The 26,524-nt window shown below is 44.8% G+C and overlaps 1 protein-coding gene and 1 non-coding gene across 10 annotated transcripts in view; one reads left to right on the forward strand and one right to left on the reverse strand.

The window, feature by feature from the left end:
- VAV2 (vav guanine nucleotide exchange factor 2) overlaps window positions 1-26,524 on the forward strand; it is a 375,195-nt gene that overhangs the window by 10,453 nt on the left and 338,218 nt on the right. The gene's annotated exons all lie outside the window — the stretch shown is intronic.
- LOC119927869 lies at window positions 16,976-17,113 on the reverse strand. Its single transcript, XR_005450835.1, has one exon. It is a non-coding gene; the product is annotated as a small nucleolar RNA SNORA7 (small nucleolar RNA).

A 26,524-nucleotide genomic window follows, 5' to 3' on the forward strand; every position in this document is an offset into this window, starting at 1 on the left:
CCCTTTTTGGTTCCAGCTGGCTAGGCAGTCTCCTCCCCTTTCCCTGAGTTGTTCTGCTCAGCAGCACTTCTTAGGAAGCTTTCTTTTTCTGACCCCACTTACTTGAGAGGAGCCATCGCCGTCTGCTGTCGGACCGAGACTGGAGAAGCACAGCTCCTTTCTGGGACCCCCTTGCCTGTGTGGGAACCGGGCTGCTCCACGTTGGGTGGTTTTCAAGTTATTTCCCAACCGAGAGCCTTTTGCAGGGCCAGACCAGTTGGTTTCCAGACTTGACACGAAGCCCTAGTTGTCGTAAGGTGCAAATTTCCGTACATTACTTATAACTAAACCAGCCTTCGTCTAGTTGCCATGTTACCTGCAACCGTGGTCAGTCATTCCTGGAGTCCTTGCTTTCCAACTGATAAAACAGCTCAAGTGAGCAAATAAAGTACATTGCTCTGTTTCCCTCACCCCTTTCATCATCCCATTTTTCATTCTGTCAAGACTTCTTAAGGGCTTCATTTTCCAATTGGGAACAGCAGTCTCCCTCTCTTCCCCTTCCTATTCTAATGACCCAATTGGGGTGCTTCTCTGGCAAGATATCTTCCCCCAGGATGGGTCTCCTGTTTCAAAACCCAAGAGAAAAAGTTCCAGTTCCAAGAAGATCATTCTGCCTGCCTTTTATTTTTTTTTAGCTGTAAGATCATTCTTAGAGTGCAGTGTTTCCTGCGTTTGGACTACTCTGTTTGCCATTCTAAGGACTAACATCCTGTATTTATTTTAGCTTTTTTTTTTTTAAGTAACAACACCAAGAGATAAAAAAAGAAGAATATCACACACACAAACATCCAGGATACACTGATACAATGGAAAGCAACTTATCTGAACATCAACTGGAGACTCACTTGGACAATTGGCAAAGAAGTTTGACTGCAGAAAGACATTGGTCCTGTGGGAGCCAAGTTCAATAATTTGAGTATTTGAACTTTCTTGGTCCTAATTAGAGAAGCAGTGAATAGCATAGGGGCCTGGGAGTCAGAAGGTCATGGGTTCTAATCCCGGCTCTGCCACTTGTCTGCCATGTGACCTTCGGCAAGTCACATCACTTCTCTAGTTCCCTCATCTGTAAAACGGGGATTGAGATTGTAAGCCCCATGTCGGACAGGGACTGTATCCATCCTGATTTGCTTGTATTCACTCCAGCGCCTAGTACAGTGCCTGGCACATGAGTGCTTAACAAATAGCATTATTATGATTATTATTATTAATAATTCATTCCAATGATCTCCCTTCTACTTCATTAATTCTTCTGAACCAAATGCTACAAGGGGACACCAGTGTGATCTTTCAGTTCTAATTGCAACCCCCAAGATATAAGAATTCCCCAAGTTAAGGATATGTTCTTCAGCCACGTGGTAGATAAATAATAATAATGATGGCATTTATTAAGCACTTACTATGTGCAAAGCACTGTTCTAGGCACTGGGAAAGTTACAAGGTGATCAGGTTGTCCCACTGGGGGCTCACAGTCTTATTCCCCATTTTACAGATGAGGTAACTGAGGCCCAGAGAAGTTAAGTGACTTGCCCAAAGTCACATAGCTGACATTTGGTGGATCCTGGATTTGAACCCATGACCTCTGACTCCAAAGCCCATGCTCTTTCCACCGAGCCACCCTGCTTCTCTTCTTTGCTGCTTCACACAAGATGGTGTGCTTGCCGGGGAAAGAATTGTCTGTCATCCATCTGTCTTTGCTGCCACTCCCATCTCCTTGGATAAAATCTCACCACTGAATTCAAAGGGATAGACTCACGTGTCTATTGTACGGGAAGCAACACACTCCATGCAATGAACTCTACGTTTGAGGATTGGGAGTGCGGGACCCCGATCTCCCCACCCCCAGTCCTAGCTGTCTCCTGCTCATGCCTTTCACTCCACTATCCCTCCTCCTCCCCTCTGGAAACCCTGATCAGCATTGGGGTTAGAGGAATTAATTTTGATTAGTGGCTCTTGGCCATATTATGTCTTGGGTGTGTAGCTCTTCAGTGCCCCTGCCTTACCAGATCTCTAGTCTTTTTCCTTTCTTCGCCTGTAGTCCCCAGCCCCTTCATTCAGTAGCAGCATGCTTTGGTCTGTTACCCATGTGTACTGGGGTAGGCCTGGGAGCTAGGCTGAGCTCCCCTTAGGGAAAAGTTGCTGAGGGTTGGACAGGGAAGGAGGTGTCACAAGACTTGGGGTGCAGTTTATCACCCTTCTGCCCTCACCATCACTCCTACATGCCTAGGCCTTTCAACTTCAGTCAGTGGGACCTGTCACATTTGCTGCCATGTAGCCAAATATGGAAAAAAAAATCCTTGTGTTAATATCTACAGTCTAAGGGGAAAGGATTGATGTCATAATTGTCCTTTGCTCCTTATGGAAGTGATTGTTTGTGCAACCTGACTATCCTGGGCCTATGTTGTCATTTTGATAAAGTTGCCTAGGATGCGAGGGATAATTATTCATATGGGGTTTTCAGATGTGGGTAATGGGTTTCTCCATGCGAATTTACCACTTACAACCTGCCCACAAGCTAGGGTGAATGACTTATCTTTGCTTGAAATGCCTAGCTTATTTATTGGGTTCAATTCATCAAAGTCCATGGAACAGTGAAAGGGCACCGGGAAGGAGGAGAGCTTGGAATCTAATATCAGGTCTGCCCCCACTTGCTGTGTGACCTCCTGGAAATCACTTTCCTTCCTCTGTGCCTCAGTTTCCCCATGTGTAAAAAGGGGTCAAAATTATCTGGCTCTTTTTCTGTGATGATTTGAGATAAGAACTAAAGAGATGCTTGGAGCACTTTGCGATGATTTGAATGGTTGGGATGGATGGTCACTGTGCCTTGATCTCATCTAAACCCCACCTACCCCTTGCCCTCAGCCTCCCCCTTTTTTTAAAAATGATATTTGTAAAGTGTTTCCTAGGTGGCAGGCACTGTACTAAGCCAATTTTAGATGCAATAAAATCATTTGATACCCAAGTTATATTGTTATAGGCCTATGGCATTCGTTTGATAGCACAACTCAAAAGCGATATTTACAAAAGCAACTGAGGCCAGGAAAGAGCAAAGTATCGCAGGGCTCTGGGGCCTGGTAATTATTCATGCGGGTTGGAGGCCTAGAGGTGTTGCGTGAAAGCTTTATGGCTCATGTGGATGTAACAGGTTTCTCATGTCATGTTAGCTGTTTAATATCACTCACTGTTGTTGAGAGCATCTTTGTCTGAATGGTTTAAGGTAGGAAGACAGAGTAGAGGGGTCGGGGGAAGTGGTGTTGCTTAAGGAGGAAGTTCAATCAACCAGTGACATTTAATAAGCACTTCCTGTTTTCTGAGCACTGTAGTAAGTGCTTGAGAGAGTACGATTTAGTAAACATGATCCCTGCCCACAAGGGGCTTACAGACTAAAGGGGTTTGAGACTCAGTCATTTGATTACTCTCTAGCAGGAGAAAGTGGATAACAGCCAAAGGATGTCTGGTAGGAACTGTATCTGCTTCAGTTTCCCGGGTCAGCTTATTGGATTTGGACTCACTGTCTCATACATGGACCATCTCTGCTATCATAGTTGACATAACCCTGAAAGCAAACACAGGAAACAGAAAGATCTTTTTTCAGAATTAGTTTTGGTCTTGGACAAGGCATGGCCCCAAATCAAGCTAAGATTTGAGGGGCTAAGGAAAGCCCATGGCTATGGGGAGTGGGGGCCTTTGGGAAGGCTGAGTGGTGACAAAATAATAATAATAATTATGGTATTTAAGTGCTTACTATGAGCCAGGCACTGTACTAAGAGAAGCAGCATAGCTCAGTGGAAAGAGCACAGGCTTTGGAGTCAGAGGTCATGGGTTTAAATCCTGGCTCCGCCAACTGTCAGCTGTGTGACTTTGGGCAAGTCACTTAACTTCTCTGTGCCTCAGTTCCCTCATCTGTAAAAATGGGGATTAAGACTGTGAGCCCCACGTGGGACAACCTGATCACCTTGTATCCCCCCAGCGCTTAGAACAGTGCTTTGCACATAGTAAGCGCTTAACAAATACCATTATTATTATTATTATTACTAAGTGCTAAGGTAGATAAAAATTTAACAGGTTGGGCACAGTCCCTGTCCCACATGGGGCTCAGTCTCAGAGCCCATTTTACAGATGAGGTCACTGAGGCCTAGTGAAGTGACTTGCTCAAGGTCACACAGCAGACAAGTGGGGGTGTGGGATTAGAACCCATGACCTTCTGACCCCCAGGCCTGGGCTCTATCCACTAGGCCATGCTGCTTCTCTGTAGTACTGTTATGTATGTATGTATCTGTTTATTGTTGTATTGCATTCTCCCAAGCACTTAGTACAGTGCTCTGAACATGAGTGTTCAATAAATTCATTGAATGAACACACACATATATATATATATATATATATATATATATATATATATATATATATATATATTTAATGGTATTAAGTGCTTACCATGTGCTAGACACTGTTCTAAGCACTGGGGTAGATGCAAGCTAATCAGTTTGGACATAGTCCATGTCCCATGTGGGGCTGTCAGTCTTCATCTCCATTTTACAGATGAGGCAACTGAGACATAGAGAAGTGAAACGACTTGACTAAGGTCGCACAGCAGACAAGTGACGGAGTGGCATTAAAACCCAGGTCCTTCCAACTCCCAGACCTGTGCTCTGTCCATTATGCAACACTGCTTCTCGCGATATAGAAAAAATTTTGCTCCCATTTTCCCTTAGTAGTGTGGAGTCATTGTTTCCCCCTAGCATGGGTTTTGGTGAAGGGGTGGTAGCAGGCTCGGCAGCTCAGTGTGAGGGTAGTAATAATAATATGGTACTTGTTAAGCAGTTACTATGTGCCAAGCATTGTGGTATGAGATCAGAGACAGTCACTTTCTTCCCTGGAGCTCAGGGTCTCAGTGGGGGGGAGAATGGGTATTTAGCCCCCATTTTACAGATGAGGAAATTGAAAGCACAGAGAAATCAAGTGACTTGCCCAAAGCCACCCTGCAGGCAAATGGTTAGAACGCAGGTCTTTTGACTCCCATTTCTGTGCGCTATCCACTGGGTCAGTCAGTCAGATGTCAATCAGTTGTCAATCAGAGGAGCAGCGTGGCTCAGTGAAGAAGAGCACGGGCTTTGGAGTCAGAGGTCATGGGTTCGAATCCCACTCCGCCACATGTCTGCTGTGTGACCTTGGGCAAGTCACTTAACTTCTCTGAGCCTCAGTTACCTCATCTGTAAAATGGGGATTAAGACTGTGAGCCCCATGTGGGATAACTTGATCACCTTGTATCCACCCCCAACGCTTAGAACAGTGCTGTGCACATAGTAAGCGCTTAACAAATGCCATTAAAAAAAATAAAAAAATAAAAAAAAATCAGTTGTATTCATTGAGTGATTACTGTGTGAAGAGCACTGTACTAAGTGCTTGGGAAAGTACAGTATAACAATAGACACATTCCCTGCCCATAAGAGCTTACAGTCTAGATGAGGAGACAGGTATTAATATAAATAAATAAATTACAGAAGGACTTGAGGAAAAAGAGACTATGGGATCAGGTCAGATTTGGAGAGACAGAAAGTCCCCTCTTCTGTAAAAACCCTCCAGACTATGAGCTCCTTATAGGTAAGGAAAGTATTTACCATCTCTTTTGTATGGCTTTCTCCCAGTCACTTAGTACAGTGCTCTGCACACAGTAAGTGCTCAATGAACACCATCGATGACTGACCAGTCACTCCTTTCCTGCTGGTCATTATGGCCTAGTAGAGAAGAGATAGAGAAGCAGGGTGGCTTAGTGGAAAGAGCAGGGGCTTGGGACTCAGAGGTCATGGATTCTACTGTGGGCTCTGCCACTTATCAGCTGTGCGACTTTGGGCAAGTCACTTAACTTCTCTGTGCCTGTTACCTCATCTGTAAAATGGGGATTAAGACTGTGAGCCCCACGTGGGACAACCTGATTACTTTGTACCTACTTCAGCACTTAGAACAGTGCTTGGCACATAATAAGCACTTAACAAATACCATTATTATTATTATTATTAGAGCACGAGCCTGGGAGTCAGAAGGTCATGGGTTCTAATCCTGCCTCCACCACTTGTCTGCTGTGTTACCTTGGGGAAGTCACTTAACTTCTCTGGGCTTCAGTTCCCTCATCTGTAAAGTGAGGATTAAGACTGTGAGCCGTATGTGGGGTAGGGACTGTGTCTAACCTGATTATCTTGTATCTACCCCAGCACTTAGAACAATAAGCACTTAACAAATACCATTATTATTATTATTATTATCCCAGTGTGCCCTGCCCTTCCATTGAGGCTTGCTGCTCTTTTGGTGCTGAATCCAGGGATTCCTCTTCTTGGAAATGCAGTGAATCAGCAAACCACCAACCTGGGGGTTAACTTTCTTCCCCATCTGAGCCTTGTGGAAGATCTACTCTGTCTGGTGGTGTGCTAATGAGGGAACCCAGCTGGATCACAGCTGTTCTGACTGAGACTAGCAAAGCTTGTCCCTTCCTGCTTCCCTTGGAAGCTTCTCTCCCACTTTCCTCCAGCCATTTCCATCTCGCAGTTCTCCCAAGGTTCGCTGATCTCCTGCCCTTCCCAGTCAAACACGAGCCCTTCTGAAATGTGGTTCCAGCTCAGTGGCAATCCCACTCCTTGGCATCCATTACTGCAACTTCCCATTCCCATCTTTCTGCTTTCCATGTTCTATGGCAGGTAATTAGCCTTAATAATAATGATGGCATTTATTAAGTGCTTACTATGTGCAAAGCACTGTTCTAAGCACTGGGGAGGTTACAAGGTGATCAGGTTGTCCCACAGGGGGCTCACAGTCTTAATCCCCATTTTACAGATGAGGTAACTGAGGCCCAGAGAAGTTGTGACTTGCCCAAAGTCACACAGCTGATGATATAATTGTCTCTTGATTTCCATCTATCTAGGAAAAGCCTTCTCCGTAAACTGCTCCAGTAAGCACTCCTGAAATGGATTAGAATCTATCAACATATGACATTTGTTGAGCTCTCACTCTGTGCAGAGCACTGTACTAAGTGTTTGAGAGAGTACATTAGAGAAAATGGACCTGGTCCCTGCTTTCAAGAAGCTTACCATCTAGCAGAGGAGCTAGGATAATTTTATCTTAAAAACTGGGTACATATTTGCATGTTTAGTTCATTCATTCATTCAATCATATTTATTGAGCACTTACTGTATGCAGAGCACTGTACTAAGTGCTTGGGAAGTACAAGTTGGCATCATATAGAGATGGTCCCTGCCCAACAATGGGCTCACAGTCTAGAACGGGGAGACAACCAACAAAACTAAACATGCAGACAAGTGTCAAAATCATCAGAACAAATAGAATTAAAGCTATATGCACATCGTTAACAAAATAAATAGAATAGTAAATATGTACAAGTAAAATAGAGTAATAAATCTGTACAAATATATACAAGTGCTGTGGGGAGGGGAAGGAGGTAGGGGATGGGGGGATGGGGATGAGGAGAAGGAAAAAGGAGGCTCAGTCTGGGAAGGCCTCCTGGAGGAGGTGAGCTCTCAGTAAGGCTTTGAAGGGAGGAAGAGAGCTAGCTTGGCGGATGTGCGGAGGGAGGGCATTCCAGGCCAGGGGAAGGATGTGGGCCCGGGGTCGACGGCAGGACAGGCGAGAATGAAGCACAGTGAAGAGGTTAGCAGCAGAGGAGTGGAGGGTGCGGGCTGGGCTGTAGAAGGAGAGAAAAGAGGTGAGATAGGAGGATGCGGGGTGATGGAGAGCCTTGAAGCCGAGAGTGAGGAGCTTTTGCTTGATGTGTAGGTTGACAGGCAGCCACTGGAGATTTTTGAGGAGGGGAATAACAGGCCCAGAGTGTTTCTGTACAAAGATAATCCAGGAAGCAGAGTGAAGTATAGACTGAAGTGGGGAGAGACAGGAGGATGGGAGATCAGAGAGGAAGCTGATGCAGTAATCCAGTCGGGATAGGATGAGAGATTGAACCAGCAAGGTAGCGGTTTGGATGATGAGGAAAGGGCGGATCTTGGTGATGTGGAGGTGAGACTGGCACATTTTGGTGATGGATTGGATCCTTCTGGCTTCTTCTCCATTCCTTTCACAGGCTTCTTTTCTATTTATCATTCCTTAACTGTGGGTATCCTGCAATGCTTTGTTCTTGAAACACTATTTTTCTTGCTCTACAAGCAATCTCCGCTCTCTCATTCACCTTTGAGGGCATTTTTGGTGAAGTGTAGGGGGCGGAAGCCAGATTGGAGGGGGTCAAGGAGAGAGGTGGCATTGAGGAATTCGAGGCAGAGAGTGTAGATAACTCGTTCTAGGAGTTTGGAAAGGAAGGGTATGGAAAGCACATACACCTTTAAATCTGCATATGGAGTTCCTGTACTGAATTTTATTGGCTCATCATCATCAAAAACAATAATTAGGGAAGCAGCAGACCTAATGGGAAAAGCACAGGCCTGGGAGTCTGAAGGACCTGGGTTCTAATTGCAGCTCCGCCACTTGTCTGCCATGTGAGTCACTTCACTTCTCTGGGCCTTGGTTACCTCATCTGTAAAATGGGAATTAAGACTGTGAGCCCCACATGGGACAGGGATGGTGTCAAACCTGATTATCTTGTATCTACCCCAGTGCTTAATACAGTGCCTGGAACATAGTAAGTCCTTAACAAATACCATAAAAAGCCCCCAATAATTCTGTGCCTACTTGCATTGGTCATGTGCCTCCATTGCCCTTTTGAGTGATATGTTCCAATTGGGACTTGGAGTGGAAAAAACATATTTTTTTCCGTATAGGCTAATACTTTCTGGAAAGTAGAGGTTGTTTAAAAGCAGTATATCAGTCACCTGATAAAATCAGAACTAATTCTCCCCCGTGCCCCACACCCTTCCCTACCCTCCCACACCCTCCTTTACCCCACACCCTTCCCTGCCCTCCCACACCCTCCTTTCCCCTTTCCACCCCCGAAAAAAGCCTGTGTTTCCGGGAGCCACCTTCCTCTGAGTAGAGGGTGAATGATTCTTTAGTTCTCATTTCTTAGTTTTTCCCCTTCCGAAGAGGCAACCCTGGTGAAAACCACTCCCTTTTGCTTGATTCACAAAGTCTGGGGACATTTATAGCAATCTGTGGTTGACAACTGCAAAACTTTCTCCAAAATTATACTTTCCTTTGTAGAACCAGAAAGCAGAAAAGAGAACACAGTGCTGTATCTGCTTTCAATAAAGCCATGGCTTTTCTCCTGTTTTCTTTGGTTGCATCTCAGCTTTCCATGTTCAGTGATGATGCAACAGCAGGGTAGCTTTGTTTCTCCCCCCACTCCAGTCCCAATCTGGTTTCAGGACAACTTGGAAATTAAGCTAATTTTACTGTAGGCCCAAATAGTAGTGGAATCTTTCAAGTGGATCTGCAGTGGCCATCTCTTTCTTGGAAACATTAGCCCTGGTCTGCAGAGTGCAGTTAACTATCTAGTTAATCTCCTAGTGAATAATTTGGGTTATAAAACCCAGCCCTCTCAACCTATATTTTCTGGACCTTTTGTAGCCTGACATCCTGTAGGGCTGCTTTTACAGCCTCAGTTTCTCTGCTATGTACTGTGCTGTCATCTCTGGTGCCCACTTGAGGGTTCAGGGCTCCTGCAGATCACGAGGGTCTCGTGACCTTGACAAACAGAAGATGCCCTCATCCCTTCAACCTAATCTAATGTGAGGTTTCAAAGAGAGTTTGTTCAGGAGGTCTCTCTGATGCTTATTTATGAGCTCCTCTGGAGTTAACCAAATTCTCCATCCAACTGGCCAAGCAACATTCAGTCCACCATCTTGGGGGAAGCAAAAGGTTCTGTTTGCAGTTAAAGGGTTTTGTGACTCGTGGTGACAGGTGTAATGTGGATCTATCTGGCATGGGCTTCTCATAAAAACTCTGCTGAGCAGTAGAGTCTTTTTCCAGCAGCCAAATCCTTTCACCTCAGCCGTCTTCCAGTTTGAAGGCATTCAGAAGATGAGGATGAAGCTATGTCAGGTCAGTGGGTAGGTTTAGTTATGTGAGAGATTGCCAGGCTGGGCCCAGGGCCAAGATCACCAAGTCCATGGCCATGTGGAGGCAGGCAGAGAATGTGAGAGCTAATGGGGTTTTCAGTGATTATCACACTCTATCAGATGATAGCATGCCCAGTCAAAAATCTGTGGATCTAGGGGCTAAAGTGTGAACAGGTGGCAATTGTGTTTTATTACCTTAAGAGACTCAGCTGCCTGCAGGCCCTAATCAGTCAGTCAGCTGGTTACCTGTGATAGGGGTGGTGTTGAGTGGGTGGCACTGTACTAGGTGCCAGGTGTCTGGGTGAGAGCTTAGCTCCAGGCTCTGCCTTCATGGAAACTTTAATATGAGAGACACAATGGATGGGCAGGTAGTCTGCCCCTAAATATCCATGTAGAAGTAATATTGAGTTGAAAAAGGGGAGTGGGTGACAAGTAATAATTGTGGTCTTGGTTAAATGCTTTTTCTGTGCCAAACACTGCACCACTAGTACTACTACTAATAATGATGATGGCATTTATTAAGCACTTACTATGTGCAAAGCACTGCTCTAAGCACTGGGGAGGTTACAAGGTGATCAGGTTGTCCCTTGGGGGGCTCACAGTCTTCATCCCCATTTTACAGATGAGGGAACTGAGGCCCAGAGAAGTTAAGTGACTTGTCCAAGGTCACACAGCTGACAATTGGCTGTGCTGGGATTTGAACCCATGACCTCTGACTCCAAGGCCTGTGCTCTTTCCACTGAGCTACACTGCTTCTCATCAAGAAGCACTGTTACTAAGGGAAGCAGTATGGCTTAGTGGATAGAACACGGGTCTGTGAGTCAGAAGGACCTGGATTTTAATCCCAGATCTACCACTTGTCTGCTGTGTGACTGTGGGCAAGTCACTTAACTTCTCTGGGCCTCAGTTCTCTCATCTGTAAAATGGGGATTAAAACTGCGAGCCCCATGTGGGACATGGACTTTGTCCAACATGATTAGTTTGTATCTACTCTGGCACTTAGTACAGTGCCTGGCACATAGTAACAATCGATTACACCCAGTTCCTGTATCACATAAGGCTCACAGTCTAATTAGGCGCATGGTTTGGAGAATGGGTGGGGATCATCAGAGGAAGTTTTCTGAAGCAGGTGGACCTAGAGCTGGGTTCTGTTGTTATGTTGTACTCTCCGAAGTGCTTAGTACAGTGCTCTGCACACAGTAAGCACTCAATACATATGACTGAATGAATATGGAAGGGAAGGAAGGGGCTCTTGGCTAGCCAAGAAAGGTCAGAGCGGCCGCTAGGGCTGTGGGAATCTCTGGGCTGTAGTCCCCTCCCAGAGCTGGCCCTCTGCTGCTGTCTAGGCCAAGTAAGCCATTCTGAAGCATCAGGATCATAAGGTTCAACTCTTTCTAGGTGACATCTAGAAGGTCTGTGACCCTCATTCAAGGAATCCTGTTGGCCCAAACACCCAAGTTAGTAACTCATGGTTTGCCCATGACTTCAACTTACGTATGTAATGAAGAAACAAAAAGATCATTTTCATCCTCCACTCCCCCTTCATGCAAATAGGCCTTGGGAAAAACATTGGCCCCATCCTCTCTTGGAGTTTATTTTGTAGTAATTTAATTGCTACATGAAACAGCTGGTATCTGGAGTGGCTTTGGGAGAGTGTAGTTGTAGATGAAGCAAGAAAGCACAGAGTAGTAATTTGCATTTACTGTGAACATGAAATTATTTGCCAAATCTGATACACTCCCACACAGGGTGAAAGTATTTGGCCATATGGGGTTCAATATGTGTGCCCCCTTCTCACAGAAACACATTCTCATTCAAACCCAAACAGCCTGAAGTCTGGAGGAGTCTGTTTATGGCTTGAAAAAGGAGCAGAAGTGTCTCTTGCCAGTCTTATGACCCGAATGTACTGCAGGACAGAGGTCACAGAACTCACCCAGGCGACATAAGGATTATTTGGGAAATTAGGCCAGTTTAGATCTATCTCTTCTTTTAGGTAGAAGGGAATGCCTCCTCCCCCCTCACCAAGGTTTTAGCCTTGGACTCTCAGCCCTTTCCTGGAGAATGAAGAAGGAGGATATATTTGGGGTAATAGACTCTGAAAGCAAGTCCAGGTGCAGTTGTTCCCACATGGTAAGCCCAAGCTCACAGGTTCATTCAGTTGTATTTATTGAGCACTTACAGTGTACAGAGCCCTGTGCTAAGTGCTTGGGAGAGTACAATATCAAAATAAACAGACACATTCCTTGCCCTTGGTGGCATTCTGGGGTATCCCAGAAAATAACAATAATAAGTGTGGTATTAAAGTGCCTACTATGTGTCAGGTTCTGTAGTAAGCATCGGGTTAGATGCAAAGTAATTGCATCTAGACTGTGAGCTCGTTGTTGGGTAGGGACCGTCTCTATATGTTGCTAACTTGTAATTCCTAAGTGCTTAGTACAGTGCTCTGCACATAGTAAGCACTCAATAAATACAATTGAATGAATGAATGAATGAGTTGGACACAGTCCCTGACCCACCTAGGGCTCAGTCTTAATTACCATTGAACAGATGAGGTAACTGAGACCCAGAGAAGTTGTAACTTGCCCAAGTTCACACAGCAGACAACTGGTGGCCACCATATTTAAGTCCACTGGGACCAGTCCAGCTGCACATCTGAGTGTGCTTGAGAATGGCCAATCATTTGAAATGCCCAAAACATGAGAGTGGTCCTCTGAGAACTGCCTTACTCCCCTGAGTTATGTGACCAGTAGTAGAGGTGGGAAAGGGAGGCCCCAATGCTCCCTGGGCCTTTAGTGAAGGGGTGGAAAGTTTGGCTTGATCTGAGGAGACTTGGGTTCCAATTCTGGCATCACTTGCTGACATACTATGAAGTTTCTTGGTTGACTTTTCAGACCCAGATAGGTTTTGAAAGGAGATGCTCTGACAATAAAGATGTAAACCCAAAGCCAGAGATTGTCAGCCAGTTGTATTTATTGAGTGCTTATTGTGATAATGATGATGATGATGGTATTTAAGCGCTTACTATGTGCTAAGCACTGGGGTAGATACAAGGTAATCAGGTTGTCCCACATAGGGCTCACAGTCTTAATTCCCATTTTACAGATGAGGTCACTGAGGCACTGAGAAATTAAGAGACTTGCTCAACATCACACAGCTGACAAGTGGCGGAGTGGGTTTAGAACCCATGAATTCTGGTTCCCAAACCCAGGCTCTTGCCACTAAGCTGTGCTGCTGTGTGCAATACACTATACCTTAATATCTTGGGAGACAGTTTAGTATAATAGATGCATTCCCTGCCCACAGTGAGCTTTACAGTCTAGAGATTCAGTGTCTCCTACACAGAGTTAATGGTCTCAGCAACTTCCAGATTAGAAGGAGACTATGTGATGTACTATGCACTTGAAAGAACAGAGTTGGTGGACACATTCCCTCCCCACTAGTAGCTTAAAAGCAGAGAAGCAGCATAGCCTGGTGGCAAGAGCCCGGGCTTGGGAGTCAGAGGATGTGGGTTCGAATCCTGACTCTGCCACTTGTCGTCTGTGTGACCTTGAGCAAGCCGCTTAACTTCTCTTTGTCTCAGTTGTAAAGACTGTGAACCCCGTGTGGGACAGTGACGGTGTCCAACCTGATTACTTTGCATGTACCTCAGCGCTTAGAACAGTGGTTGGCACATAGTAAGTGCTTAATAAATACCATAATTATAAATATCATCATTATTAAAGGAGGGAGAACACAGTTAATGCAGTTTATCTGTAACGGATTAGATGGCACATTTCATGAGCCATGAGCGCTTAGGTGTTCACCTGGCTGGATTTCAGCTTCTCTCTCTATCAAACAGGATAATAGTATCTTCTCCTCTTTGTCTCTGAGATATTGTGAGGTTCAAGGAGAGTTTCTTTGGAAGTGTGTCAGAAGTAAAAGTGTGCCATATAGATAAAAGGTAAAGTTGAAAGTGGTTAGATGAAATCAGTCAATCAGTTGTATTTATTGAGCACTTACTGTTTGCAGAGCCCTGTACTAAGCACTTGGGAGAGTACTCTGTAACAGGCATATTCCCTACCCACAATGATTTTGCAGTGTAGAGGGGGAAAGTATTTATTTTGAAGTAATGATGCCTTATTATCCTCATAGCTATTCCAAAATGTCAGCCGTACGGAAACTGGCATTCAAAAGCAAAACACAGAAGGCGAGCATATTTTTGGGTGCCAAAGATTCCTGGGTCTTTTCAAGGGTTTAAAGGTTGCGAATAATAAAACCAGACCAGGGGAAGCAACTACACCACACTGAACAAACATGGAAGGCTTCAAAGGAGCCGAGTTTACACGAGAGAAACATTTTTAATTAGCAAGAGATTTAATTCCAGACTTTTTGCTCTCTATGAATTCTCCATCATGTTAACAGCTTTGCCCTCAGAAAAATACAATTTACTCAAAAGGTCATAAACAGATGCTGAAATTAATTACTCTATAAGTAGTTCTGGTTAGCATGGAAGAAGCTGAAGCTCTTGGGGAGATTAAATCTCTTGCCAGTGAACATTAGCTGCAGGTCAAATATTTTGTCACTCGAAGAGACCCCAGTGAAAGAGGCATAGAAAAGCAGTTGTACATGGCTTTTGTTCATTAGAAATCCTCTTTGAGGGCATCGCTTTTGGTTGATTTTTTAAAAAGTCCTTTATTGTTATTGAACTATTGCTTCAATCAGGAAAGGGGCACAAAGCAAGTTTCTTGGGTGACTTACCTTTCAGACCCAGGTTAGGTTTTGAAAAGAGCTGCTCTGCCATTAAAGCTGTAAACCTCAAAGCCAGAAATTCAGTGTCTCCTACACTGGGTTAATGGTCACAGCAACCTCCAGATTAGAGGGAGACAATGCTGTTTGAGATAGGCAGAAAGTATTATGCTGCCAAAAAATAAGAACTACTGTGGTACTGTAGTGGGAAGAAAAAGGACATTTGTTGTTTTTCCCTGGGTTGTTTTCTCAGAATATGACAAATCACATCAGTGGGATTTATTGAGCACTGACTGTGGACTAAGTGCTTGGGAGAACAACAGAGTTTGACAGGTTCCCTGCCCACAAGGAGCTTACAGCCTAGATGGGGAGAACATATGAACGACATTTCTCTGTAATGGATTCATTGTCTTATTTCTTGAGTGCTTACTGTAGATGACATATTTCAGAAAGTGGCTCAATTAAGCCCTTACTGCCCTGTAATAATTATGGCATTTATATGCTTACTATTTGCCCGGCACTGTACTAAATGCTGGGATGGATACAAGTAAATCGGGTTGGACACAATTCCTTGTCCTCCATGGGGCTCACAGTCTATTCCCATTTTAAAGAAGAGGCAACTGAGGCACAGAGAAGTGAAGTGATTTACCCAGGGTTATACAGTGGTCAAAGAGCAGAGCCTTCTGACTCCCAAGCCTGTACTCTATACAGTATGCCAAGCTGCTTCTCTGTACTAAGCGCCTGAGAGAGTACAGTATAACAGAGTTGGTAGACACGTTTGCCCATTTGTTAAAATAGAAGAGAAAGAGAAAGGGAGATTTCACACTTGGACAGTTTTGTATAGATTGTATACTGCCCTGATTTAGAGCAGTGTCAAGCTGACTGTTTGTTTTGGAAGGGGTGTAGGAGGGGAGGGATGGTGTGAATTGAGGTTATTGTCTTTATCTGTACAGAATGCTTCCTTGCATTTGTTTGCCTCACTCTCAAAGACAGGAACTGGTTCATGTTAGGGCTTGCTCCAAAGTCTCCCCGCAACAGAGAAGCAGTTTGCGGCCTAGTGGAAAGAGCACGAGCCTAGAAATCAGAGAACCTGACGCTTATCTTGGCTCTCCCATTTGCCTGCGGAGTGGCTTTGGGCAATTTTTCCACATCTGCAAATTGGGGGTGAAATGCCTGTCTTCCTATCCCCTTTAGAGCGGGAGCCCCATGTGGGACAGGAACTGTGTCTGACCCGATTATCTTGTGTTGGTGGTGTTTGGTACTTAGTAAGCCCTTAAGAAATACGACAATTATTATTATTCTTTCATTTGTATTTATTGAGCTCTTACTGTTTGCAAAGCACTGTACTAAGCACTTGGGAGAGTACAGTATAACAATCAGCAGGCACATCTGTCGGAAGCCTACTTTGGTGGGGAGGCTTTGAACCTAGAGATCACGAGTCAGGGGCCTGCCCTCCAGTAGGCAACTCACTCAAACCTTGGGTGCCTCCCGTCAGCCTGTTCCATGGAAACAACACGAGGCTTCAGCTCATCCCAAGGACAGCCTGGAGCCGTGCTTCGTGTCCACGCACAGGGGCTGCCTTGTCTGCCATGGGTGGAGGACAGAATATGTCAATGCTGCTCTTCTGGTAGAAGCCTTATCAAAGGACAAGCTGCCGGGGGGACTAAGTGGGTGCCACTTTCTCAGTTATCAGGAACACTGAGGAAGCATTTAACATGTTGAGCCCTGAGGGAGTGATTGGGAGAGTGAATGACTAGAGAGTCCAATGTACTCAGTGATTTGGACCCCCAGTGCGGTATTCAGTCTGCCTGAGAATAGATTGGAGATGAAGTTTTGGGTGAATTAGCTTATCAATAATAATAATAATTATCAATAATATCATTAATAATAAAGATGGCATTTATCAAGCGCTTACTATTTGCAAAACACTGTTCTAAGCGCTAGATTAGTCATCGATGATATTTATTGGGTCCGTTGTTGTTGTCTTATGCTGTTGAGTCGTCTCTGACACATAGCGATGCCATGGACACATCTCTCCCAGAAAGCCCCTTCTCCATCTGCAGTCATTTCTGGTAGTGTATCCATAGAGTTTTCTTGGTAAAAATACAGAAGCAGTTTACCATTGCCTCCTCCTGCACAGTAAACCTGAGTCTCCACCCTCGACTCTCTCCCATTCCACTGCTGCCCAGCACAGGTGAGTTTTGACTTGTAGCAGATTGCCTTCCACTCACTAGCCACTGCCCAAGCTAGGTATGGAATGGATATGGCTCTGCTTGACTCTCCCTCCCATAGTTGAGACTGATAGAGTATTGGAAACTCTCCAGGTGTGACCCTGAGAGGTGTATCGAGTGCTTTCTGTGTGCAAAGCACTGTACTAAGTGCTCTAACAGAGTTGGTGGACACGTTCCCTGCCCACAACAAGCTTACAGCCTAGAGGAATAACGATAATAATAGGTATGTGATAATCAGGTTGAGCAGAGTCCCTGTCCCACATGGCTAAGTGGGAGGGAGTTGGATTAAATCCCCATTTTACAGGTAAGGAAATTGAGGCACAGAGATGTGAAGTGACTTTCCTAAGGCCACACAGCAGACAAGTGGTACAGCTGGGATTAGAACCCAGGTCCTCTGACTCCTAAGCCCAGGCTCTTTCCACTAGGCCAAGTTGCCTCTAATGTCATTTACTTTCACTACTATAAGCTCATGGGCAGGGAACATGTCTGCTAATTCTGCTGTATTGTACTCTTCCAAGCACTTAGAATGATTCTCTGCACATAGTAAGCTCTCAATAAATACTACTGATTGTCAGTCATATTTATTGAGTGCTTACGGTGTGCAGAACACTGTACTAAGCATTTGGGAGTTTTCACTATAACAAACTGACACATTCCCTGCCCACAACGAGCTCATAATGTAGGGGGGGAGACAGACATTAATATAAATAAATTACAGATATGTACATAAAGTGTTATGGGCCTGGAATTGGGGGGATGAATTAAGGGAGCAAGTCAGGGTGATGCAAAAGGGAGTGGGAAAAGAGGGTTTAGTCAGGGAAGGCTTCTTGGAGGAGATATTCCTTCAATAAGGCTTTGAAAGGGGGCGAGAGTAATTAATTGTCTGTCAGATAAGAGGAGGGAGGGCATTCCAGGCCAGAAGCAGGATGTGGGAGAGAGGTCGATGATGAAATAGATGAGATCGAGGTACAGTGAGAAGCTTGGCATTAGAGGAGTGAAGTATGTGGACTGGGTTGTAGTATTGTAGTTTTGATCAAAGATCCTTTTAGATAGAAAAGCATAAGTGGTACAGAAATGAAGAATCAAGCTTCCAATTATAATTGATTCCAGAGTAGAGGGGGTATCATTCCTAACTTGGGGCAGCCTATTTGGTAAAGAGAATGGACAGTGGTCTGAGCTCTAATTTCCCCTATTCACCCTCCCTTCTGTGTCACCTGTGCATCTGAATCTGGGCCCCTTTAGCACTTGAAAGTAGACACCCTGCCGCCACTCTCTCTGCAGTTATGAACACATCCTTAAACTCTGCTCTTGCTCTGTTGGTAATTATTTTAATGCCTGTCTTCCCCTCTGGACTGTAGGCTCCCCATGAGCAGGTAATGTGTCTGTCAACCCTACTGTATTGTTCTTTCTCAAACACTCAATACAGTGCTCAGCGTATAGCAAGTCTTCAGCAAATATCGTTGATTGAACAGTGGATAACTAACTCGGTCAAGTTACCTTGACGGAGGCACCGAGACACGCTTCAATCCCCTCGACTGAACTAGGCATTTTCCTGTGATAGGGAAACCCAAGTGGGGCCAGTTATCCGAATGCTCCATTACCTTTGTGTTTCACCTGGCAGTTAGTTCAGGTAATTGGCTTTCTTCTGGATAGCACTGTTGTTTCAGAAGCAGCATGATGCAGAGGAAAGAACTTGGGCCTGGGAATCAGAGGATCTGGGTTCTCATCCTGGGTCTGCCACTTGCTTGCTGTGTGACCTGGGGCAAGCCACTTAACTTCTCTTTGCCTCAGTTTCTGCATCTGTAAAATGGGAATTCAGTACCTGTTCTCTGTCAATCAATCAATGGTATATATTGAGCACTTACCATATGCCAAGGACCTGTCCTAGGAGTTCGGGAGAGTACAGTATAACTGAGTTGGTAGACATGTTCCCCTCCCACAATGAGCTTGCAGTCCAAAGGGACTCCTACTTAGAATATGAGCCCAGCGTGGCAGGGGCTGTGTCTGACCTGGTAACTCATATCTACTCTAGCGTTTAGTACAGTGCTTGGCATGCAGTAAGTGCTTCACAGGTATTATTATTGCTATTATTGTCTTTATTATTATGTGTCAGAAGGACAAACCAGTTATCTGTGGCTGACCCTGCCACTTGAACCATTATTGCCGTCTTTCCTTTGCAGGATTTTCTTGTCTTGCTTTCTGAGGCTTGGGAGAGAGAGCCAATGGCCCACAGTGTCTTTTCACAAAGAGCCTTAGCTTCAAGCTTCTCCCCCAGCTGTCTCCATCTTTTGTCTCCCTCCACACCCTGTATTGGACTCTTTTTGCCCTAGCAGCAAGATCTCATCGTTCTCTCACTGGCCACTTTCCCAGCTCTGGTCAGTTGCTAAAACCTGATTAGGCACCTGAAGCAGTGTCGCCTATTGGATAGAGCATGAGCCTGGGAATCAGAAGTCCTGCGGTCTAGTATCAGCTCTGCCACATGTATGCTGGGTAAAGTTGGGCAAGTCACTTCTCTGGGTCTCAGTTTCCTCATCTGTAAAATGGTGATCCAATACCTGTTCTCTGTCTTCTTAGACTGTGAGCCCTGTGTGGGACTTGATTAGCTTGTATCTACCCCAGCACTTAGAACCTGACACATTGTAAGCAATTAACAAATACCATAGTTATTATTAGAACCCAGGTCTTCTTTTGCTTTGCGTTCTTTCTCCTCTTCCAGAGGCAATGATCTTTTTGACTCATTGTTCATTTTTGCCTCATATCTGGCACATCTTTCTTTTCCCCGAGGGCTTTCACTGCCCCTGCCCCCAGCATGCAGTAAAATACTTGTTCTCCCTTCCTCCTCAGACTGTGAACCCCATGTGGGATGGGGACTGTGTGTGACCTGATAATCATGTATCTACCCCAGTGCTTAGTACAGTGCTGCTCATTGTGGGCAGGGAATGTGTCTACCAACTTTGTTACATTGTACTCTCCCAAGCTCTTAGTACAGTGCTCTTCACACAGTAAGTGCTCAGTAGTTTCAATTGATTGATAAGATTAACTGGAAAGGTTACCTGAAAAAGGAAAAAAGAAACACGGGAAAACAGCATTATTCTGGCTGGTACCATTGCTGTCTGGAAAGACTTCAAGTCTGAGTTCCCCAAGCTGAGACTTGACTGTGACTCTTCCCTGACTTTACCTGAAGCACAACGGATTTCTGTGCTCAGGGGATCTGGAACAGGGTGAGACACGTTTGTGGCTACCCACAAAACTCTATGTCTAAAAGCCTATCCTTCACAGCAACTCTGCCCGTAGTGCAGTTATAAAACCAAGTAAGGCACAAGCTGCTCGAATTGGTTAGGCTGCATTCCAAACGCTCTCCCCAGCCAGACTGGTGTCTCGGGTCCCAGGGTCAACCCCGTAGGTTTGAGTGAATTCCTGTCTGGGTTAGTCTTTTTTCGGTTCCTTTTTCCTCAGGCTGAATTAATCAGAATGAGGCAGCGAGCATAAAAAATGCAGTGTAAATCACATAAATTCACATATACAAGTAGACGCTATCTGTGTCAGTTGTATATATTGAATGCTTACTGTGTGCAGACCACTGTACTAATCCCTTTTTTAGTGGCATTTGTGAAATGCTTACTATGTGCCAGGCACTTACTAAGCATTGGGGTAGATACAAGATAATCAGATTGGACTTCCGTCCCACATGATGCTCGCGGTCTAATCTCCATTTTACAGATGAGGTAACTGAGGCCCAGAGAAGTTAAGTGACTTGACCAGGGTCCCCCAGCAGATAAGTGGCGGAGCTGGAATTAGAACCTAAGTCCTTCTGACTCCCAGTCCCGTGCTCTATCCACTAGGCCATGTTACTTCTCAAGCACTTGGAAGACTACAGTGAAACAGAGTTGGTAGACACATTCCCTGCCTACTAGGAATGTCTGCCAGCTTCCCTAATTAATAATAATAATAATGATGGTATTTGTTAAGCACTTACTATGTGCAAAGCACTGTTCTAAGCGCTGGGGGATACAAGGTGATCAGTTTGTCCCACGTGGGGCTCACAGTCTTAATCTACATTTTACAGATGAGGGAACTGAGGCACAGAGAAGTTAAGTGACTTGCCCAAGGTCACACCACTAACAATTGGCGGAGCCGGAATTTGAACCCATGACCTGTGACTCCAAAGCCCGGGCTCTTTCCAAAGCTCCTAGAGGCCAGGGACTGTGTCTCTGTCTTCTATTTTACTGTATGCTAACAGAGGCCTAGTATAGTGTAGTGAGCCAATGTGGCCTCTTCAAAAGAGCATAGACTGGGAATCAGGAGATGAAGGTTCTAATCCCTGCTCCACCACTTGGCTGCGGTGTGACCTTAGGCAAGTCATTTAACTTTCCTGTGCCTCAGAATCCTCATCCATGAAATGGGGTTAAAATGCCTGTCCTCTCTCCCTCTTGAACTGTGAGCCCCATTTGGGACAGGGACTCTGTCTGATCTGGTTATCTCATATAACTTCAGTGCTTAGTGCCCATAGAAAATGCCTAAAAAATGCCATCAACATCATCTACACATAGGTAGACTGTAAGCTCCCTGTGGGCAGGGAACATGTCTACCAGCTCTGTTATATTGTACTCTCACAAGCACTTAATACAGTACTCTGCAAACAGTAAGTGCTCAGTGATTGATAGATTGACTAAATAAAACTTGATAGGTACTAATGATAATGATGAAGTGTGCCAGGTGACCTAGCAGGTAGAGCAAGGGCTTGGGAGTCAGAAAATCTTGGTTCTAGTGGTTTCCTCTTGGGCAAGTCACTTTGCTTTGCTTTTTACGGTATTTGTAAAGTACAATATAACAAAGTTGGTAGAAAAAAGATAGTTCAGACACAGTCTGTCCCAAATGGGACTAACATTTTTAATCCCCATTTTACAGATGAGGTAACTGAGGCACAGGGAAGATAAGTGACTTGCCCGTGGTCGTAGAGCAGATAAGTGGCAGAGCTGGGATTAGAACCCAGGTCCTCTAACTCCCAGTCCTGTGCTCTTTCCACTATACCACCCTGCTTCTTTGTGTCTATTACCTCATTTGTAAAATGGGGATACCCATTCTCCCTCCCTTTTAGACTGTGAGCTCAATGTTCCAGGGACTGTGTCCAGATCTGGTCAGGTTGTCTCTACCCCAGTGCTCTGCACATAGTAAGCACTTAGCAAATAACACTATTATTATACTACAAATATTTACAAACAGTATTCAAAATAAATAGTTGAGGGTTGAGTTGAATGATATGTGTATGCGCAAGTGCTGGGAATGGGTATAAATAACTACAGAAAGGCTAGGGATAGGCAAATTGGGATGCTGGGAATTAATGGGGGAAGGCTTGTTGAAGAGGTGAGATTTTTGGGTAGGTTTTGAATGTGAGGAGGGCTGAGGTCTGTCAGATTTGGGGAAAGAGCAAATTCCAATGTGGGAGAACAGCATGAGCAAGGGGAGGGAGGTAGGAAAGTTGACGGCAATGTAAAATTAGAAGGTTAGCTTGGGAAGAATGAATTGATCAATTAACGGTATTTATTAAGTACTTTCTATGTGCAGAGCACTGCACTAAGCTTTAAGGAGAATACAGTTCAATGGAATTAACAGACGTGTTCCCTGACCATAATGAGCTGATAGCCTAGAGGGGAAGACAGACATTGATATGAATAAATAAGTCATTTATAGTAATATAGAGAATGTGCTGGGGAGTAGCGGATGGTCAGTCAGTTGTATTTATTGAGCTCTTTTGGTGTTCAGAGCCCTGAACTAAGCACTTGGGAGAGTACAATATAGATTACAGACATATTCCCTGCCTGAACTTGAGAACTGAAGGAAGGCAAGGAGGAAAGATTGATGCTGAGGTTGTGGACTTCTGGGAAAGGAAGTTTCAACAAAAGAGTAGATTTAGGAGGGAAGATGAGTAGAATGGTTTTTAGACTTGTTCAATTAAAGGTGCCAGTGTGATGCCCATGGGAGGGTGTTTTGGGGTTAAGAAGAGAGGTGGGATTTCAGGTGGCATGAGTGGTTGGGGCTGGAGAGAGAGTTTGGGGAGCTGTTCACCTAGAGTGGTAGCTGAAGCCATGTGAGTGGATGAGCTCCCCGAAAGAGTGGGTGTAGAATGAGAAGATCAAGGGATCCAGAACAGAGCCTTGCAGGATACCTCCATTGGGGAGGTGAGAGATGGATAAGAGGAGCCAGTGGGCAAAATTGAAGAGTGGTTAGAGAGATGGGAGGTAGGGGCAGAACCAGTTTAGTATCTGATCAGAAAAACTGAGTCCTGAAAGTATTTTAAGAAGGGAAACACTCTCTCTGTGTGTTAACTTGTGTTTGTACAGCCCTGTGGGTGATACTGTCCCCATAGTGCCCCATACCACTAATTGATTGGAAGGGGCAGCTCTCCTTTAGATGGGTCTTGTTTTTTGTGTTTTAAACCCATTTTCTTAAGTTATTTCTCCACTCAGGGCATTTCCTCCATTTGGAGCCAGCAGTATTTGCTGGCTATAACAGATCACTTCCCTGGGCTTCAGTGGGCTTCAAAGATAAAACCCCAGTCTTAGAATTTCACCTGAAGGTCCTCTGCGACTCTGAGAGGGGAGCAATCAAATATAATGACACCATAAGCATCATTTTGTGGAAGTCTGAGGAATATGACCAAACCTAAGGGTCTTTCTCTGGGGTGATTCCTGACCCCACCCCTGATTTGCTTCAGAGCCAGTGTTCCTTCCCAGGTCCTTCTAAACATGAGTGCTGCTTCTGAGTCATGGAATTTGGAGCACATTTGAAGGGGAGTGAAGTTGGGTGCCTAAAAATACTGGACATAAAGGCCTCTGGTACTGTATGTGCACAGGAGACAAATGAGCTGAAAACTGGACTGCCCAGCCTAAGACCAGATGACTAGTCATCTTAGCACGTGCTTGTCCTTCTCTCTCTATCGTCCCTACATTTCCCCCACCTCGCCTTCTACCAAAAGCCTCTGGTCTAGTGAATTGCTCTCATAGTGCCCCTGGAAGCAAAGATGATGGGGCAGCTCTAAACTGGATTTCTACAGAAATGATCTGGGACTTTTTACTATTTTGCCTCTTTGTGAGACCTGGACAGGGCTGGCAACCATAACATTTCTTCTTCATGTTGGTTCCAGACACTAGGTTTAGGTCCGTTCTCAACCACCGTGAAATGGGCCAGAATGGCTCTATACAAGAAGTTCTTTCTCCACTGGGAGAGCCTTGGAGTCTCTGGTGTCTTCACTCCCTGTGGACTGGCTGTTATTGAGCAGCTACTGGATATACTCCCCAAGGGATGTGGGAGTCAGTCACGGTGTGGATAGAAATAGGGTAGCTCCTCTGGCAGTGGGGAAAAACTCTCTTTGTGGAATTAACAACTGCGATTTGGCCCCACAGGTGTTTCTATCCTTGTCTCCTTGGGATGTACTGATTTAGATTTATTGAATACTTACAACATTGTGTAGTACTTTATGAAATGTTACCTGAATTGATGGAACAAGGCTTCTTTTTTTTTTTAAAAAAAAAAAAGACAGTCTCATGGTTGATTCAGGAATTTTGAAAATCAACTCACTGTCTGGGGATTAAGAAAGGGAAATAAAACTGAACATAATTTGTATATGTTGCAGTAACAAACTGTCAGCTTTCCTTTATTGACTCAGCTTGGTTAGTTTAAAAGAAGTGTAGGTCTGGCTGGGAGTCTGTTTTATTGGCTAACAAGTGCTTTTTTTATTTTCCAAATGAGGCCTTTGATGTCTTAATTTGTGGGAATGATTGGATTTTATGGAGCCTCTACTGGTATTTACTGAGCACTATATGCCGAGCACTGTACCTAAGCCCTTGGGTGAGTGCATTATAAGAGTTGGTAGATACGGTTCCTGCTCATAATGAGTTTACAGTCTAGAGGGGGAGACAGGCATTAATATAGGTAAATTTTGGCTTTGTACATAAGTGCTATGGAGCTGAGAGAGGGGTGAAGAAAGGGAGCCAATCCAAGTGCAGAGACCAGCAGATGATTATCAAGGCAGCCACCTTGGTAGCTTCTGTGTTTTTCACCTGCCATGTTAGCCAGTGGTTAACATGATTCCTGAGTCCTCTGCCCTCCACTGCAATGCACCCTAGGTGGTTCTTCCATCAGAAAACTTCCCCACTAGTAGCAGGATATTCCCTACCCCAGGGTGTTTCATCATCACCGCAGTGAAGGGTGGATTGGATTTTGAGGGAGATTAAACCCTGAGAAATGAGAGCGGAATCATCGGATATGTGGAAGTTCATGCAAACAATTGAATTCAAAAGTCAGGATGTTAATTTTCTGTTTTGGCTTTTTTTGGGGAGATGGTATTTATTGAGCATCCATTATGTGCAGAGCTTTTTACTATATTCTTTGGGGTTACAGTATGTATAATCATCAATAGTATTTATTGAGTACTTACTGTGTGCAGAGATATCATCCTAAACCATCCTTCTATCTGAAGGAAGGGGAGAGAACTGGTTGTGGAAACTACCAGGCAAAATTCTACCTCAAATCCTTCTGGACCAACTGTCATTCACTGCCTGAGTCACAGCATGGCTTGAGACCAAAATGTAGCGCAGCAGATGGGGTCTTTGCAGCTTGCCAAATACAGAAGGAGTCCCGGGGGCAAGGCCATGACCTCCAAACTGTTTTCATAGACCCCGCAAATGCACTTGGCACCATTAACAGATCACGGCTCTGGCAATTGCCAGGCAAATTTGGCTGCCCAGAGATGATCATCAACATCCTCGCACTAGTCCACTACTGTTAAGAGTTGAAGCTGCCCTCTTCATACCCTCTGTGACCTTTTCCCCATCACCATCACAAACAAGACCATGTGATCAATTAATCAGTGACATTTATTAAGTGCTTACTGTGTGCAAGGCACTTAGTAGAGTACAATGCAACAGAGTCGGTAGGCAACGTCCCTGTCCATAAGGAACTTACATTCTCTAGAACTAAGGACTAGTAAGAAGCAGTGTGGCCTAGTGGATAGAGCACAAGCTTGGGAGTCAGGAGGACCTGGGTTTTAATCCCAGCTCCACCACTTGGATTCTGTGTAACCGTGGGGTACACTTCACTTCTCTGGGCCTCAGTTCCTTCCTCTGTAAAATCGGGATTAAGACTGTGAGTCCCATGTGGGACGGGGACTGTGTCCAACCTGATCAGCTTGTATCTACTCCAGCGCTCAGAACAGTGCCTGGCATGTAGTGAGCACTTGACAAATACCATTAAAAAAAATCCCATTCATAGAATTTTATTCCACCTTATATCTCTGCCATTGGTCCAGCAGAAAGTATATGGCTCTGGAATCAGGTGATCTGGCACACTCTGCTCCTCTAACACCAGCCTAACCTTTGGACCTCAATCTCATCTATTTTCCCACCAACCCATGCCCATGTTCTCCCTCTGGCCTGGAACTCCCTCCCCTTTCATGTCTGACAGTCCACCACTCTCCCCACTTTCAAATTGGCTCTGCCAGTTGTCAGCTGTGTGACTTTGGGC

The sequence above is a fragment of the Tachyglossus aculeatus genome, chromosome 4 (genome assembly GCF_015852505.1).
Source record: "Tachyglossus aculeatus isolate mTacAcu1 chromosome 4, mTacAcu1.pri, whole genome shotgun sequence".
Taxonomy (NCBI): domain Eukaryota; kingdom Metazoa; phylum Chordata; class Mammalia; order Monotremata; family Tachyglossidae; genus Tachyglossus; species Tachyglossus aculeatus.